Below are 12,485 nucleotides of genomic sequence, written 5' to 3' on the forward strand. Positions count from 1 at the left end.
AAACACGTTTAAAGCACAGCACTGCTAGTTTTAGTGTAAGAAATCGCATGAAACCTATGCAGAATTGCCACTCATGAGTTCGCTTTACTCGTGAGTCGTGGATGCCTGGCCCATGGATCAGGTCGTTTAGGACATTTGGCGAGTAAACACAGGAAAGGTGCCCTCATGACACGAACACGACTTCGTGGGTATACTATTTACAATCTTAAACGAGTATTGAGGTTGCCCTTGAAGGAGTAATTTTTGCCTGCGCAGTTCTTATCCTGTTTGGAAATCGTTTTTGTGTTTTGGGGCGCGTTGTGCCCGTCAGTCGGGGCACCATGCTCACGAATGGAGCGCCACATGTTTGTGCGATGTGTGTATATGTGTGTCGTTTCTTTTAGGCCGCCTGGCTGAACTGTCAAATTTGACAGCAGAAAAAATACACTAGTCGCAGCGGCTAGTGAGACACTCCTTGGCAAGCCTTCAGGAGTCACGATTGCTGAGGCCACCACCCAGGCATTTTCATCGTTGTTGGAGTGAGCACAACGGTGAATGACGTGCCTAAGGAGTACAAGAGCAATAGTGCAGTGTACTGAAGAAAAAAGAATTTTTTTTGTGCAGAGTGGCAAAAAACTAGCGAGTTTAATCTTGACTGCAATGCAACCTAGCTATCGGTCCTGCAATGAAATCAAGCTATAGGTCCGATTAGTGTTGCTTTGTCATAAAGGCCGGCATGAACGTCAAAATATTCTTTCAAACGATGAGAACGCTTTTATTTCTGTCCGATATTGTGCTTTCAGGATGTCCAGAGCTTATGGTAAGAGGGGAAAACGAAAAATATCTACAAGACGATTACGAGCCCTCAACGTGGCTATTCACCGTTACTGGTGCGAGCGAATGCAAGAATTTCGGAACATGAACCGCAGCGGTAGCCTATTTGCTGGAGCCTCCACCTCGTATGCCGGACTTGTCGGGTAAAATCCCCAACGCACCTACAACCTAACCGTTTGCAGGAGGTACAAGCTTTTCCATAGCCTTGTGCTCGGCTCTTCAATGATGAAATGACCTGGGAAATGTGTCTCTGACCCCGCAGTTGAACGGCGCAACGTACCGTGTCCCGTGGCGCTCTTTAGCGAAAGATGCAGTTGCACCATTAAATTCGAAACCATTATCATCTTCAGGTTCAGAAAACGATGCTTAGTTTGGAAGAGGTGCTGGTAGTTAGGGGGAGGGAGTGGGAGCTCTTCATCTTCTTCTTCTCCTCAGTAAACATGGCATAAACGCACGCGTGGATGATGATGATGATGATGATGTCCTCAGGTTTCTCGGTCATACAGGCTCTTCATCTTTGCGTTATCATCGTCTTCTTTTGTTCTCCTCGTTATGGTGCCTTGTCGTATAGCTTAACCCATTAGCGCCCAGCTTACTTTTGAAAGTACAGTTAATTTTTAAGATTTCAACAAGAAATATTGAAATTTTCTTTTCAACTAGGTCATGGATTTATCACCAGGGGATTGATCGACGCGCCTTAACTAAGAATTCGTGTTTCCTCTTCTTAGTATGTCATCTTTCTATGGTGAAACTTCACGATGTTTGTTTCCCAAGAACTGCATCGGTAGTCGCTGCCTTATAATTTTTTCGCGGCCACGTTTATGTGCATATTACGCTAATTTCAAGTATAGAGCAGCACTTAAGACGAAAGTAAACAATGGATTCTTTGAATGTTCCGCAACATGGGCTTTTTTTGCACTATCATGAATTACATGCTGCTGTACTTTCTATAGTACGCTGGGTCTTCCTGTGTGCACAACTGCGCCTATTTATTCCATGTCATAGATGTTGAGGTTCCTTGCAATTCTTAAAAAAAAAACTTCGTCGGCTCACCGAGGCCTCAGAGGCTGCTGTACATGTCACTAGCTATCCTGAATATGACGATGGTGTGATTTTTATTGGTTATAATAAAGTTTTCGTTATAAAAACTGGATGTTCTGCAGAATGGACGGTTACTCTCATGCATCTCACACCTACTCTGGAAAGTCCTTGAGTTCTGAAAAGAAACTTTTATAAGCACGCGTTGTCCTGTCATTGCCTGAGGTGATTTCAATGCTTAGTGACCATTTCATCTTTTTATGGCACTTTTTTTACCAGCCAAGCCATTCTGATAACTCTCCGCCGGGAGGAATTTCGGGCTACAGGAACCATTTGCCAGAACGGGTTTAGGAAGTGTCCACTTGGCCAAAAGAATGCAACAGAGTTGTTAAAGCCAGGAAAAATTGGTTCTTGCTTCAGTAGTGTATGTTACGTGCTTTTATTGTAGTCTAAGGACAACAGTGTTGTTAGTATGGCCTGAAACTACAACAGCATTCAGTCTAAATGTTTTGTAAAGCGATGGTTCCCTAGAGCGCACAAAAAACAGGACTTTTTTAAGCCAAAACTCCTCTCTTTTTACAAAAGTGGCATGGCAGGTGTCGACCGTCCGAATCAAGCCGTCAACTGCTGCTACATCGGCATCAGAGACAAAAAGTGGCGGTGGCTGTTGACGCGAAAGCTCCACTTTGCAATTTTGAACACCTGAACAATCTACCGAATTGCTAGATACGGGCTTGCTGACTATTTTTGCTTTGGTAAGAATGTTACTCATCATTACCTACGCGTTGACAAGCAGCAACCAGAGGTTAGCAGACACTCTGGCTCAACCGTGTATGATGCTTCTTTGAATAGGAGAGCGATTCCTGCGCAAATTAGAATAACTGCGGTGCCAGTATAGCCAGAAAAGATTCATGAGGGCCTGCAAGAAGTTTTATATCACCCTGTGTAAAATCATGGGCACATTAACAAAATTCACGCCACCAAGTAGGAGTGGAGCGCAGTAACCACATGTGCTATGGGGAAGACCCAGTGTACTATAAAAAGTACACCATTGTAACTTCGGAATGAATGAAGCAATCGTAACAAAATTCAGGTAATCTGTTTTTCTTTATAAGAGAGCATTATGTGCTAAAAATGAAGAACATCCCTCAATTAGATTGTTTTTGGGCCCTAATGGGTTAATGCGTAGTGCCACTGTGTGGTGGCCAGTCAGCGTGAAAGGTGACGTGTCTTTGTGATGTAGACGCCAAGGGCGCAGCAAAACGAGCAAGAGATCGGCACAGCATATGATGTTCGACTGCATTCCACCTAATCCCGGCTCAAGTCCTCCTCTGTACACTAAACCAGCAGAGTTAGTCGCTAAATTCTACAGTATCACAATGTTCCCGGGTGTTAAAAAGGACACCCTCGATATTGTGCAGAATTCTTCAGCGCTAGAGAAGTTTGAATGGTACGCAAAGGGCGCGAGGATTTGCTAACGTATTAATTACGCATATTTTACACAACACAATCATTGTTACTTGGCCGTCTCCGTTGCGTACTGCGTAATTTTTTCTTTCCAGGCGATGAATGGTCTCCTGTTGTCACGCCGTCGGACTGAAAAGCCACTGAGGATTAACGACTGACATGCTGTCTGCCCTTCTGAGCAGGAAAAACACACTCACCCAACGGTCGCAACATGTTGTATTCGAGCCCTATTTGATCAAAATTTGTATATCAGCCGCTAACTAGTTGTTTTGAATTTTTCACTGACTGTTTAAGAAAAAGCTTCTTAATGGTTATCTTGCTTTCTATAATCTACAGGCTTGAAATATACATCCATCAAATTATTGCGAAAGCATTTCTGGCAGCACTAAGCGGGTTTCAGCAGTGTCTGTCTGTGTGAAACCTCTGAGTACAAGTGTAATTGGCTTACTGGGTCAAGGGACCTCAGTCACTCCCTTAGTAGACGGTGGCCTCCACTTGCAAACTGAGGCAGTTATGCGCCGTTCCTTAAATCATAATTAGCGGAAGGCTTAGACTCCATTGATTTTGAGCCGCCACGGTGGCTCATTGGTTATCGTGCTCGGATGCTGACCCGCATGGCGCGGGTTCGGTCCCGGCCGCGGCGGCTGAATTACTATGAAGGCGAAATCCTTGAGGCCCGTGTACTGTGCGACGAATGAACAAAGATAGGACGAGAGCTAACTGGAAAATAAAGGTTCTATTCCAGGAGCGCTCTCGAGAAAAAGAACCTGAATCCCCAGCTACAATTGTAATCATGTACACAGAGCTTGCAGTGACTACAAAACCGAAAAGATTTGTCCTAGAACAAAACGAGATGTAGGAAAGCATTAAAGCATTGTTGCTTTGAAGACAAAAATCTGAACGCCCTACCTTCCTACATGAAAGAAGACAAACGATTTTACTTGGGATTAAGCAAGTAGGAAGGGACACCTGCGTCACAGTTGCGTCGATTGTTTTGGGGGAAAATAACGCGCTGCTTAGTTCCAGGTAAAATCATGCAAATCGGAAAAGGCCACTTCCGTCAGTGATAAATCGGCTGTTATTCTGCATAAGTAACTTACTTTGCCAAATTTCTGGCAACATCTTTTGTGTTCTTTGATAGGGGAAGGCAGGGATTTTAGGGTTTTTTATCTTCCCGGCAGCAACAATGCCTTAAAGTGTGCGTCTTGATTTTTTTCTCCGATAAGCATTTTACGTTACACGACAAATCTCTCTGTGTGCACGGCAAGATACGTTTGGCGGCTGTTACATACTGCTAACCCCCCCCCCCCCCCCCCCCCCTTGACAACACAAGAGATGACGCCTCGAATGCCCCATTCAGCGAGAAGGTCCCTAGCATTTCTCAACAATGAAGCTGCGGAATGGAGAGTCAACTAGACGAACTCTGTACTTTACTGAGTATCTATATTGTTCTCCGCTATTAGGTGAAACACTTAGCACAAAAGCCAACATTTCAACTGCTTGCTCAATTTACCTGAAGTTTCCTCTCAATGAATACTTTAATTTCAAGACACCTGTATTAAAAAGCCCCCTATGGGAACACATTTATTATTTTAACCAACTGAAGGACAAAATAGATTATTAAATACCTGTCTTGATTTTTAGTCTCAAAACATACCTACAGACGCGACCTAATAAATATAACGCCAAAAGCTCGAATCTTAACTATCTGGAAATGATATCACTACAAATCACCCATTTGTCTAGTGAAAAAACTGCAGGAACCGGCTAACGAATATGCCCGAAAATGAGATTCAGAACACCGAACCCATCTCTGCTTCTGTCTCCAATACTTAAATATATAAACGCTAAGCGGAAACATAATTTAAAGCAAGGTAAGTGTTCCAGGCAATCTGTGCAGTTGAAAACCACAGACGGGCTCTCCGCAAGGATCAGGTTAAAATTATTGAAGCTGTTTTCGAGCAGTCAACGCCGTTTTTTGAGCACAGCAAATATCGTGAGTACCAACTGGTAAACCTAAGACTAAAGTTGTTTGGCCCCACATTACTTCACAATCACTCAGCACATACGTTAGGTTATTCTGCATTACTACGCTAAACTCCGATGGTGTTTGCATTTTAAGGACCGATTGCTTCCTCTAATTGCAAATGATTCCCTCCCGAATATAGCCGGAGATGAAACCACTACATGCGTCTTGGAGTGGTGAATATGGAAAAATATCGTATAGATAAATTTCTGTGTCACTTTTTTGCAGTATGTCCGTCACACGCCACCTACGTGTCTGCTCTCTACAGGTCCCTAAAATATGGACGCTTTGATAACCAGCCGAGCAAAAGCTTGGTTTTTCAATTATTTTCCTCTATATATGTCCAAAACAAACTGCCCGCCGCAGATTACTTTTCGTCGTTTACCGTCACTCATACTTTTACAGATGACTCTGCTAATCGGCACATTTCCGCTTTATCATTTCTTGTTTTCGACCCCTTGCTAAGCATCCTGAATTTGAGGCGTTTGTCGTCTCCTGCTTGTGAGTGTCCTCCTATCTTCCAGAAACCGCTACATCGTCGCAAACTGCTCTGAACTTACTCTATACTTACCCACCTGCCCAGTGCTTAAGCATCCGCATCGTGGGCGGGAGGTGCAGAAAAAATGCGTTAGCCCTGACGCTCATTAGATACGCTGCCTCGCACGAAGTTGGCTTTCCTTACACTTTTAATAAAGGCGCTTGTGTCTAATACAGTCAAGTTGTAGTGGATTAGTTTTCAGTTTTCATGGTTATTTTCTCAGGTTTTTTTTTTTTTTCGTGCTTGTCAAACGCCGTCCGTAATCCACAGTGTTCGCTCTGTCCAGTATAGAGCTCTGATTTATTTTATGATAAAGAACAATAGTGCTCTTGCTACCCTTCGCGAACTCGCGACCGCGTTCGCTGTGTTCTCCTCACCGCACTTCAGGACAACAAAGTGCCCCCCTGAATATTTACTGCACATGAGATAAATGACACTTTTCATTTGGGTGCCAGCACGTCGGCTATTATATGTTGCCTGCACGAGGCTACTCTGCGAAGCCGTGTAGCATCGCAGAAGCCGGCGTTCTCAGAGGCTAACAGAAATGCAAGGCTTGCATTTGCGCAAGACCACTCATCATGGACGGGTGCAGGACTGGCTCTGCGTGATGTTCTCTGACGAGTCAACTTTTTTAACACGTTGGTGCCAGCATCAGCGAACTTGGAGAGCTGTAAACACCAGGTGTGTATTTTCTGCCATGTGAGCATGTAGACTCTGCCACATTTGAGGTAGAATTCCGTCAAGGCAATAGCCGTCATGTTTAAAATTGCTACGGGGAAAGAAGTTTTTGTTATATTCTGGGACCTATCGATACTTGGTCCTTATCTGTATACTCTTCGTGCTACGTTTTTGTTTAGGCATTTTCGCCGTCTCTGGTGATGGCAAAATTATATCATAGCCACGAAATCCTCGGTTCTTTTTCTCTGTTCAGGTTCGAGCCCAAGAATCTCCATCGCGTTGCAAGCAGCGGCCGTTGCTCCGTCAGTGTGTGGGGAGTGGATGTGCAAGGACGGCCTTGGACTGTTGGTTCGCCTGCACGAAAAATTTCATGCCGCAGCTTACCGCGACGTCATCCAGAGCGTCGTGGTGCCCTACGCCCTGGATGGACCATTTCCCGACGGGCTGTACTATTTCAACAGAACCGCAGACCCATACACACGTCCAAGTCAGTTACCTGTCTGCTGGAACAACTGGGAATAATGTTGATCAAGTGGCCTCCGCAAGGCGCTGACATGAAATACTGGAGAATTTGTGGTGTGTTATGAAGAAGGCCCTTTCGTGGCGGCCACTCCAGGCCAGCTCCCAGGATGCTTTGTGGGCCGCTGTGCAAGAGCAATGGGAGCGCTTAAGGACTTCGGACTTTGCGGCCCGGCTGTATGAGATCATCCCTTGGCTAATGGCAGCGGTCGTTGCCGCTAGAGGCGATTTCACGAAGTGCTGACTCTTTGTCAGACAGCTGCCTATTCCTCACCGGAAGAGCGCTACCGACCCCTTGACGAGGCCTCCCTGAGTGTCTCGTGTATGTCTGATGCCCAGGTTTCGCGCATCCATATAGTTACCCTGAATAAAGTCTTTTCTTTGTTCAATGGCGTACGGAGAATGTACCAACTTTTTTTTTATTTGACAAGTGTGCCATGATGCATAAGTTGAGAAAGGGTGAGAGAACTGCAGGCGGTAAAAAGTCAATGAGTGAAGTCCATTTCTCTTAGGTAGTCCATGCACGTTTGACTTTTCAAGGACAAATAATGCGGAAGGTAGCAACGTTGCACGCTGTCGTGAGTCTCTTTTCTTGATTCCCGTGAACCGGCCAACGCTTGTTTCTTCGCGTCGCAGACACACGGGGATAACACGGCCATGAAGGATGCAAATTCAAAACGCTGGCTTCACCCAAGCGGGCCAGAGCCGCTGCCACCAGCGGCACTGTGCTGCGCAAGTTTCGATACGTAGAAAGAATGATTGTGGCGCTCCAGGGGCGAAACGCGAAAAGGAAGGTCAAAGAAAACAGAAACAAAAGTATCCTAAACCGAATGGGCTCGACTATGCTACCTTTCGACAGACTGATGCTTAAGTGGGACCTTTGGCCAGGCTTTCCGCGGGGCGCATTTTATTTGACGTTGAAGTTCGTGGGAGTGAAATTACTTGTGTAGGATGGTATGGGGGAAAACTTATCATCTTTCCCATGTATTCGATTTGCTGTTTCTTCTTTTCCTCAAGTTTTGATACACTGAGCGTTTGAGAATTTACCCAACCGGTTTTTGTTCCCCCTCAGGGCGGGGACATACCCATTAAACGAGGCTGTGTTGGGGGAACCGGGGGTTGTTTACGTCAGGTGTATCTGCGAGGCAGTGAGGCGCAAATAGTTTTCTCCTTGCTGTTCTTCTGCGCTGTTTTAAGAGTAATTAAGCATTTAAACTGACCCGAAGTTCACTTCGAGTGATGTGATCCCACTTCGAAACTGGGAGTCGCTCTGTGGTTATTTACCATCATCAACATTATATTCTTCTCAACAACATCAAGAGACAGCGAAGAAGGTCTCAACTGAGTGTTTTTTTCATTACCTTAATTTCTTTCAGTTTCATCATCATCATTTATTTAACCTTAAGGGCCCTTGGCATAGGGCATTACATTACCATCACGCGTTCGGCTAATAACGCTAGACTACATATATACGCCACTTTCATCAGGATTTATTGAGTTAATGTTGATGCCTGTGCGGAAAATGACGGCTCATCCGGGATGAGGGGCACCACTTTCTCCAGCCGTGGGGGAATTTGATGCCTCGTAACAATTTTTTTGCTGATGAGGCCTCTAATGTTCTCGCATCAAAAAAGGAATAAGAGAATAGGCGCTTCGCAGCAACTGCATCCGCCCAATAATATCTTGGTTATTAAACAGCTCTCATGAATTAGTGGGGGGGGGGGGGGGGCGTAATCTAAACGCAACATCATGGATTAGACTGCGAATATCTTAGTGCGTCGTTTCTTGGGGGGAGAACGGAGGGGCTGTTTATACAGCAGCTCAGTATATTGAGTATTCCGCTTTATTTAACTGCGCCACCATCACTTCAAACATTTTCAGTATGAATGAAGGATTTCGGTTGCCTTTAAATAACGCAGCAGGTGAACACGCACGTTTCGTAGCAGAACGAACATCTATAAGGCTAGAAATTTTCTTTCTTGCAGGTACATTTACTGTTTGAAACATGCGTGTTTCGTCTTGCAGTTATAGCTTTTCTTTCACGACATAAGTTACAGTTTCTACCAGGTGGAGTAGCCATGGTGGCTCAGTGGTTATGGTGCTCGGCTGCTGACCCGAAAGATGCGGGTTCGATCCCAGCCGCGACGGTGAAATTTCGATGGAGGCGAAATTCAAGAGGCCTGTGTACTTTGCAATGTCAGTGCACGTTAAAGAACTTCAGGTGGCCGAAATTTTCGGAGCCCTTCACTACGGCGTCTGTCATAGCCGAGTTGCTTTAGGACGTTAAACCCCAGTAAACCAATAACCCAATCATAGCCTCAGTCGCTTTGGGACGTTATACCCAGTAAACCAAACCAAACTAAACCTACTGGGTGTCCCAGGTAACTTTAGCCGCGTTTTAAAAAAATACCGGGACACAATAGTTCACCGTAACTAAAACTATATTGTTCTCTGGTATATATCAGATATTCAAGAATTTTTTATTTTGTTCTAATCAAAAAATATAAACTGTAAAAAATAATTGCTTAGCAATCGCTTTAAGGATAAAAACTCTGACGTCAAAAATTGTAGAGCGTCCGGAAAAACGTCTAATAGATGATTTTGTTTACATTCTCTTTAGATTGGTGTTTTCCGCGTTAACATGAAAGCACATGAAATGTAAAAAAAAAACGCGCCGCCATCTCCTTGCCCACCGCGACATCGGTGTTCAAAACCGTCGAACTCGTGAATGCAGCTGGGTTCGAAGGGCGCCACGAATACGGCAGCTCAAAAGGAATGATGTTGGCGCAGACGAGAAGATTGAAAAGAACTCTAGCTGCAGGCCGCGTTCACTTATTTCACTTTGTCTATCTAGCAGGTCTTCTCGAGGCATGGCAGCGAGCTTTTGTGTCAGTACGCCCTCATTATCACTGAGAGACAAGGAGTTTTCTAAGTCCACGCGTGTTAATGCTTCCGGTCTCCCTTCCTTGCTTGTTTTTCTTGCGCGGGCACATGCTGCGCCACTGCCCCATTTGGCTTCTTTACCGTATGTCTTTCTTGACTTGTCGATGCTGAACGCTTTTCAATACACATCAACAGCAGTCCAGCAGTCATATTGTATACCTTTATCCATTTGTGTATTCGTTTCTTGTTGCTGTTGAACTTGATCTTCGATGTTAGTTTTCAAAAAAGTTGTTATACGTTTTTTTTTTCTTATGCACCGAATCGAACGTTCATGCAATGTTTTCGAAAACCGACTTTTGACGTTAATAACTCACGTCTCTCATTAAAGCACTATATGTAGGGCATCGAACGCGCAACGAGGTAGGAGGTATAGTTAGTCGGATAATGGTATTCCTGTAACGCACATAGTGAGACAGAACACCAGCAGATAAGGCAGTAGGCAGACAATGCGCTACATTCGCAACACGGACTTCTAGTCAAAAACGAGAGTCATATGTGCAAATGCTTTGTAACAATTGCTCGCCGCCTGGCTGAAGTGACCTGCCACGGTGGCTTGGTGATTATGCTGCTCGGCTGCTGACCCGAAAGACGCGGGTTCGATCCCGGCAGCGGAGGTCGCATTTCGATGGAGGAGAAATTCTAGAGGCCCATGTGCTGTGCAGTGTCAGTGCACGCTAAAGAAAGCCCAGTGGTCGAAATTATCCGGAGCCCTCCACTATGGCGTCCCTCCAAGCCTGAGTCACTTTAGGACGTTTAACCTTATAAACCTAGACCTAAACCCTGGCTCAAAAGCGGTGATGGTCACCAGACAAACCCGATACTCCCGCCCCCTTTCTCTGACCCCGTTCTTTGCAAAGACTAACTTATTTCAGCACTCTTTCTTTCCGCAAACCATCAATGACTGGAACAGCTTACCAGCTTCGTGTGTATGGTCTCTTGACCTGATAAGTGACCATTGTTAGTTTGTTTTTTAGTTTGTTTTGTTAGTTGCTTTATCTCTTCCACGTCATTTCGCGCTGCTCGTGTTCCGTTCGCACTTTACTATTATTGCTCAATTTGTGGTCTGTTTCTGTATCCACTCCTACTTGGGCCTCACGGCCTGCAGTATGTCATAAATAAAAATAAATAAATAAAATAAACAATTAGTTCCGCCACCATCTTTTCTCTTTCACAAAGACACGCGCACTAGACAAAAAGCGCGGAGCATTTCTTATTGAAAAAGAAAATATTAGGGCTCAAGCCATGGGTCTGTCCATTAGCCTGTTTTCTTTTGAAGACAGATATTTAATAATCGCCTTGCGTTTTGTGCCAATTGCGCAAGCACTTACTAGTTTTAAGGTGTACAGGCCTTGATTGTAAGTTTCGCACAGGGCCTGTGCGCCTGTGATTGTAAGTTTCGCATAGGGCCTTGATGCCCTCGAAGAATGTCAAGACAACAGGCCAATCATATAAGCTGTCTGTTCTGGTACCATATGGTACGGACTACATGGTACATGCGGTTTAATGGCTCCAATCTGCACCTACCTTAAAAGAGGTGCCGTAGTGGTCAGGGATAACTTCGGCCACCGGGGATTAATATGCGTTGACATCGCATATCACGCGAATGGTTTTGGCATTTCACCTCCGATCTAAATGCGGCAACCACAGCTAGCGCATGTTTACCATTTCTGGGCAAAAAATTTGGAATATCGGAATATTGCAAGGCACTGTTATAGAAATATTGAATGTAATAATCTATGCTTGCGATGTGCAGCAAAATCTTTCAACCTTTTTTTCTCACTTCCACCGAGTACCTAAGACTGCCACAGAAAACCGGAACCGGAAAATGCGGAACGTTTTTGACGATAGAAAAACGTTAATAGCAAAAAAATGCGACCCTGCCGAGCGAAGATCTGCGGATGTATTTATTGACTGTTATATTGAAACCTTAGGATATATAAAAGAATTGCGTTCATAATTTTTTTCCCGCTGAAAAAAAGGTTTTAGCCAGAATTGCTCGGTATGTTTGATACCACGACGTAAAGTTCTGCAGCCGGACGACATAGTCAGTGAGTGTCACTACGGCGAGTGAACTGTCTCCTCGTCTAAAAAAAAAACAGTAAATGTACTCGCTACCAACATTCGTCCCTCTCTTTATTGTTACATAACTAAGCCGAAGTTTGGGTCCTAATAGCAAGTGATCACCAGTCAGACGCTCGCAACTTTAGGTTTTTATTAGGCAACGTTTATTTTCCAAGGGTCTGCAAGTAATGCAATGCCTAACTTCTTTAACCTGGAGCCTATATTATCGATTCGGGCTGTCCTGACGTACGAGTTCTCATCAGGTGTGACCGAAATATGTCCAGCTGTCAGGGTACAGTATGAGTAATGTGAGGAAATACTTGCTTTGTTTTTATATGAGGCGAACAACATTCCATGAAAAACGGGTAGGGGCGGAAGGTAACTGAGGTGCGTAGAGACTGG

The sequence above is a fragment of the Amblyomma mixtum genome, chromosome 2 (assembly GCF_055824585.1).
Source record: "Amblyomma mixtum isolate Tamu chromosome 2, ASM5582458v1, whole genome shotgun sequence".
Lineage (NCBI taxonomy): Eukaryota > Metazoa > Arthropoda > Arachnida > Ixodida > Ixodidae > Amblyomma > Amblyomma mixtum.